General features: G+C 29.9%; 1 protein-coding gene across 1 annotated transcript in view; it reads right to left on the bottom strand.

Annotated features, from left to right (window-relative positions):
- LOC140448249 (uncharacterized) overlaps window positions 1-2,222 on the bottom strand; it is a 25,636-nt gene extending 23,414 nt beyond the window's left edge. The window contains exon 1 of the mRNA XM_072541355.1: window positions 2,019-2,222. The gene's annotated coding sequence lies outside the window, so the exon portion shown is untranslated. The remainder of the gene's footprint in view (window positions 1-2,018) is intronic.
- Window positions 2,223-7,010: the final 4,788 nt, after the last annotated feature.

A 7,010-nucleotide genomic window follows, 5' to 3' on the forward strand; every position in this document is an offset into this window, starting at 1 on the left:
GAAATAATTTTTTGTGTAAATTGTTTATTTTTTTATTTATTTATTTATTAACGGGATACCACCCAATTCAATATATACACAAAGTATTACAAGTATTATCTAGTGATACAATAATTACAAAGATATAGCAAATATGTATGAAAAGAATTGGCGATGCAGCCATATAGAAAAAAAAAACAGATACTAAAACTATATAAAGCACATAGCAAATACAAATCACATAAAATTACAAATTTTTTTTTAAACACATTCTACAGACATTTTCCGAAGCGCACAGCAACAAATCAAAGTCTATTCTATTTCCATTTAGAATGATTCTACTCAGTGGAGAATGCCTACCAAAGTTAGAGCGATGAAATTTAATTGCAAAATTATGAGATGTTCTAGTAACTCTAAAGGAAACATTAAAGTCGATTAGAGACAGTAGTTCATTGCAATTTATTTTTGAATTCAGTAGTTTATGAAGAAACAAAACATCAGCATACATCCGTCTGGAAGATAGCCTAGGAAGGTTCAATGTATTTCTAATTTCTGAGTAGGAATAGTCGCTTAAAGGTTTGTGTAATTTAAAACTTAAGTACCTAATGAATTTATTTTGGACTTTTTCAAGCTTGGCTATATGGACTTCATAAGTGGGTGACCAAACGACTGAGCAATACTCAAGAACAGATCTAACTAGGGAAATATAAATCAGTCTGATGGAATTAATGTTATGCAAACATCTAGAGGTTCTAATAATGAAGCCTAACATTTTAAATGCCTGGTTATTCACATAATCAAAATGAGTGCAAAAATTTAGTTTGGAATCTAATTGAACACCAGATCTCTTACAGTTGAGACAGCCTTCAGTGGTTCTTGAGCTAATTTGTAATTATAAGAGAGGTTGTTAATTCTTCTACAGAAACTAATAAAGTGACATTTTCCAACATTAATGCTCATTTGGTTCCAATTGCACCATGCCATAATTTTGTTAATATCAATTTGGAGTTTTTCACAATCTGAGACGTCTTCGATAATTCTATAGATTTTTAAATCATCAGCAAATAGCAAAAATTTAGAGTTAATTTGAGATTTAATGTCATTAACAAATATATTAAAAAGGAAAGGCCCTAAGTGGCTTCCTTGTGGAACACCAGATGTTACAGAGATCTCACTAGATTGAAAGTGTTTAATTTTAACAAGTTGTATTCTCCTAGTTAGGTAACTACATAACCAGTTATACAGATTACCTGTAAATCCAATAGTTTTAAGCTTGTTACACAACAATTTATGATTCACAGTGTCAAATGCTTTGGAGAAATCTGTATAAATAGCATCCACCTGTAGTCTCCTTTCCAAAGCATCAGATATTCATTGCGTGAATACAAATACAAATACAAAAAATAAATTGTTTTTGTATTTTTAAACTTAGAATATCTTAGGGAGAAGGTATTTAATTATCTACTTGGTGTGAGCCAATATGGCACCATGGTCCACATTAAAACAAATTACCAAAATAATTATAAATAGACTGTGTCTACCATGTTGGTACATGCTGTTTTTTACTTAAAAAATGTATTTTTTTTATTTTAGAATAGAAATACATAGTTATACACATTGTTATTTCAAAATTAAAAAGAAATGTTCCGGTCTGACAGAAAACATATCGTGATGGTCCGGGGTTTAACGTGTTAATTACATGTAAGAAAAAAATGTTTATATTAAAAAACTCATGTTTATATTAAACATGCGTTTTCAGTTTGACTATTATGCCTGGCATATTATATTATATTGAAATTAATAGCAGTTTTAGTTTATTCTTAAATTAGATTTTGATGCCACAGAAACCTACAATAATTATTAAAGGGAGTTCAGACTCAAATGATAGAATAACAGTACTGTATACCTATGTTCTACACATCTCTTGCAATCTGGTACCTATATTTTTAAAGATGTTTATTTCTTTTATAATAGTCATTATAATTACCAAAAGAAGTAATATCATCTGAATAATTTTTCACATTGACAAAAAAACTTACATTTTTCAGAAAGTGGCATGCATTGTTTTCCATTTTTATATCCTTAATATACAATTCTCTTCTTTTCTTCTATTTCGGAGACTCTAGAGTCTAGTGGGATGTTTATGTTTAAATCTCAAAATCTGTATATACTGTATTATTTATCTATATCTATAGTGATGCTTTTGCTTAAAACAACATAACAACAACTATGACTATGACAACAAAAACATTTGAATAGTAGACAGTAGACATTGACAGATGAAAGAATCGAAATAACTGATCGTATATACGATCGAACCTATGGATTTATTCGATTATCACAGTAATAATCGATTTATTTAAAAATTCAGGATAGATGATTATAAACAAAGTTAATAGGGATGTTCACAAATTTTTAAATATAGTTAAATTCAATAGATTATAAAATATATAAAAATGTAGTAAACATGAAATTGTTTAAAAATATATATTTTTTAAGATAAATCAATTCTTAATTTTAATTTTGATGGAGGCTAGAAAAACGGCTCCTAGCAGCGAGGCTACGATGTGTGACGTCAGCAGTGGTATCGACAACTTGTGTATACGTATTTACGAAGTGTAACCAGTTCTTTAAGTATTTATACAGTGATAATGAAGCCAAATAAGTGGTGTTCGCTACAAAGAGAGGGAAAAACTAGAAAAGGCAGTTATTATGCAAGTTAGAAAAAAAATAAATGCAAATATCTGTACCTCGGAAGGAATCAACACGACACTATGTTCATTTTTAAAACTTTACAGGAGAGCAGTTTAAAACTTTTTTTCACCAAAAAGTATTATTGCTGCAGCTCTTTATTAAGATATTGAAACAATATTTTACTAGAACATTCTGTTTATTGTTATTTACATAATACATTTGTTATAATTAAAAACAAATTTTTTCCTGTTTTTTAACCCTTTTAACGGACATGGTGTTGTATCCATCTAATAAAGTTATTGTACTGTAAGAATTAGTATGGGGTATTCAATAACAACTACAATCCTATTTGACTTTTACTGACAAAATTTATTTAACCATACAATTTACCTTTACAAATACAAATATGTATGTAAAAATGGCATTTTAGGTACAAACCACTGTCATCCTCAAGTAAGTCTCCTTCTGAATAGTCACTATTAGTATTACTAGTAGGTATGCTTTAAGTTTTGATAAAAATCATGGCAAAATGTAGGAACATTTGACAGTAATGCCAATAGATCGTTATACTTTTGTTGTAATATAAGTATTGGACTTTGTGATAACAGTTGCAAATCTTTTGGCAATGTAAGCTGTCGCCTTCGAAACCTAACAAGGTCAATTTTCTGGTTTTCGTCATGAAAATTACTTTTTAAAAACAAAGTTCCAATGCTGTTTTGTTTAACTTGCAGTTAAACACAGTTTGACAGAAGAACTTGTTGTTTGTTAAAATGTCTCTTTTCTATTAATCAAAGACCTTAAATTTTTAAATTCTTCTAGTTCCATAGTACGTACGGTATATTTCATTGAGGTTTATCTGACTAACGGCTGCCAGTCCCAGGGCGTGTCAATAGAAATGTTAAGTTTTTTATCTTTCGCTCTATCAGCGCATGGACAGTGTCCGCCTCCATGTGGGTATTACTCTTTAGTAGAAACTTCTGGATGATAATTTTTACTTTTTTAAACAAGTATTAATGCTAACATTTTTATTCTGGCCGTAACATTTGTAAGACCGTAGTATGATATCTTCTATGTTACTGTCAGGAATGACGATATCTGCCCATTTTAGTAATGCAAATCTTATTTCTGTTCCACTACGAATAGTTTATCAGAACTTTTCTCTATATCAGACTGATCTTCGTTATCACAACTCAAGGCATCTCTAATAATATGCTCTTCATTTAAAACATCATTGCTTGGTGTATTATTTGATTCTGAAATTAAACAAGGCGTATAATATTGGTTGTAAAAGATTTAATAATATTGCTAGTCTAAGGTTGGTATCAAATCACTACATGGTTCAATCACTACAAGGTTATATTTTTTAATAATTTAAAAATAATGAGCAAAAAGGTAGCTTACCTGTAAATGCAGTAGAAGAATTCGCAGAACTTTTTAGTAGGTACTTCAAGAATCTTTCTCCTACGAGAATTATGGTTCATTGTTCTTATTATTAGTAACAAACCACTGTAAACACACCATAAATAGCAAAAGTATTATTATTAGATCACTAACAGTCTACCTCTCATCATAGAGATATGCGCGGCGGTAATTCACATGCGTAGAGGGACAAAACATTAAGTCCACATGGTGTTTTATCCCTCTAAGTAAAAAATGGATTTGGTGTTCTTTTAAAGGTCACTTTTTTTATCAGCAAATGGTTTAGGACCTAGTGCTCTATTCCTTTAAATAAAGTTATAAAAGTTAATTATTAGTCTGTAAAATTGTCAAAATTGAAAAAATGGACATAGTGTTGTAGAGTATCCCTCCGAGGTACAGATATAAAAATCTGTGGTTTGACAATTTTATGTGAATATAGTGTTAAATTGTTTGGAACTGTAATAAAAATCTTCTCAGAATTGTTTTTAGATGTATTTAGACATCCAGGAACAAAACACCACTTAATTGGCTTCATTATTAGTGATTAAATATTTAAAGAACTGGTCACACTTCGTCGATACGACTGCTGACGTCACACACCGTAGCCTCGCTGCCAGGAGCCGTTTTTCTAGCCTCCATCAGAATTGAAATTAAGAATTGATTTATCTTAAGAAATATATATTTTTAAACAATTTTATGTTTGCTATGTTTTTATATATGTTATAACCTATCGAATTTAACAATATTTAAAAATTAGTGAACATCCCTATTCTGTTGGTTTTGTCAATTTTTTAAGGGCTTATTTATTAGGAGCGATTAATAGCCCAGTCTGGTTAAAAAAAGTCGAAAAATTTTTCGCAGATATCTGAAGCTTTTAAGACATAGGTGGGGGTTACTACCCCCACCCCTAGGTTTTTTTAAACAATAATTGGTCACAATTTGATTTTTTGTCTAAGTTTTTCCCTTATATTTTACATAAACAATTTTTATATGATTTTTTTATATCAAGAATATTGCTTTATTCTCCCGTTTTTTAAATTAAAATTGATAAATAATTTACCGAGATATTTGCAAAAATAGCAGTTTTTTACACTAATTTACAAGTTTTATCGAATTTTTTATTTACAAAATAAAATGTTATTAATACATTTGAACGTCGTCGAGGAATTACCGACACATTTAGCAAATTTCATAGGATTCTCTAAGACTTAAACTATCTCAGAAGTTAAATGCATATTGTGTTTTCATCAAAATTTACAAAATAAACGTTTGAACAAGGGGTATGTTTTTTACTTATAAACAATTGTAATAACTTCTATATTTTCAAGCTACAGACTTGTACGTACAACCATTGGATAGCTGATAAAAAAACTTACATTTAAAAAAAAAACCTTCTATGACCAATAGGAACGAAGTTAGGGACTATTTTTTAAAAAAATCATATTTCCATTGTTTATAAACATTAAGAAGTAAAATTTGCACAAATTTTGAATGAAAATCTAAACTTTATATTAAAACTTAAAGCTATAAAATTCATCCAATTTTTCGAAACTTGCAGCCCTTCGAAACGAAGGTACTTTCGAAAGATTGACATAGGAAAGTGGAGGGCATAACTGTTTCAGCTTCGTTTTTTTTCGAGATCGAAACTTCAAATTGAAACACGTACGAAAAATTTACATTATCTCGGCTTCCATTGCAGCTAGAAGCCTCTTTTTTTTCTGGGGTAGCTCTTCTAAATATGAATAACTACATAGTTTTCACTGGCCGGGAAATATGGTAAACCTCGGAAAATTTGAGTCCATTTAAAATTCACCGTAAAAACTTACTTTTTTTGGCTGGAAAAGTCTGTCACAGTATTAATAATGATGACATAATTTTCACCCCACCCCGGAAAATCAACATATATTTTTTTTCATTTTATATCAATGATGTAGTAATACTTATACATTTTATAAATTAAATTTCAGGTATTTTTTACACATTATATTATTATGTATATGTAAATTTTTTGCCATGAAATCGATGATTTTTGCAGAACCAGACTGGGCTATAATTCCAGGAACCCGATACGTCAAATGCGCACGTACGAGGCGAGGCCGTTTGAAATGTCTGGAACCTTTAACGCATATATGCGTCTATATTCTTTGTTTTAACTGAAAATGTTAAGTAGGATCTTGTCTTGATTCTTGTTAAAGGTTTATATTCTACCAAAGAGTATAGATGCATAATGCGTCTATATTATTTGATTCTACTTATCTTTGATACTCTATTTAGTTACTCACGTTTATAGTAGTTAGTAAATATGTCAGTGTACTGTTTTGAATGTGGTAAAACTTGTCAGATCAGTCTAGTATCAATAAACATATAAAGATTATTTATGGGGAATTTACTTTCAAATTGAAGAAAAATAAATTAATATCTTCAAACAAGAAAATTTGAAAAACAGGCATTCTTCTCAACAATGAAGAAAATGAAAGCTAAGACAATACGCATGAAGAAACCGGATGGTGTTGAAAAACGTGTAGTAGATGACACGCTTCATTCTTCTTCTTCTAGTGCCTATCCGTTTCGAATGTTGGCGACCTTCATGGCAATCTGTGTTTTGTAAATTGTGGCTCTGAAAATATTTGTGGTTATTTTGTTAAACCACGTACGTAGATTTTTCAGCAAGGAAATTCTTCGCCTTCCTGGTTCTCGTTTTCTTTCTACTTTTTCTTGAAGAATTAATTGCAGCAACTCATATCTTTCGCTGTTCCTCATGATGTGACTATGTGACCCAGGTATTCAATTCTGTTTTGTGGTTAACAACACAATTGTATATATCAGGCGATCTTTCTAATGATCATATTTATACAAAAATTTGAATCTGTGTACCAATTATTGTTTGATACGCAAGCTATTTTTTATTTTAGTTAGAC

This window comes from Diabrotica undecimpunctata, chromosome 1 (genome assembly GCF_040954645.1).
Source record: "Diabrotica undecimpunctata isolate CICGRU chromosome 1, icDiaUnde3, whole genome shotgun sequence".
Classification (NCBI taxonomy): domain Eukaryota; kingdom Metazoa; phylum Arthropoda; class Insecta; order Coleoptera; family Chrysomelidae; genus Diabrotica; species Diabrotica undecimpunctata.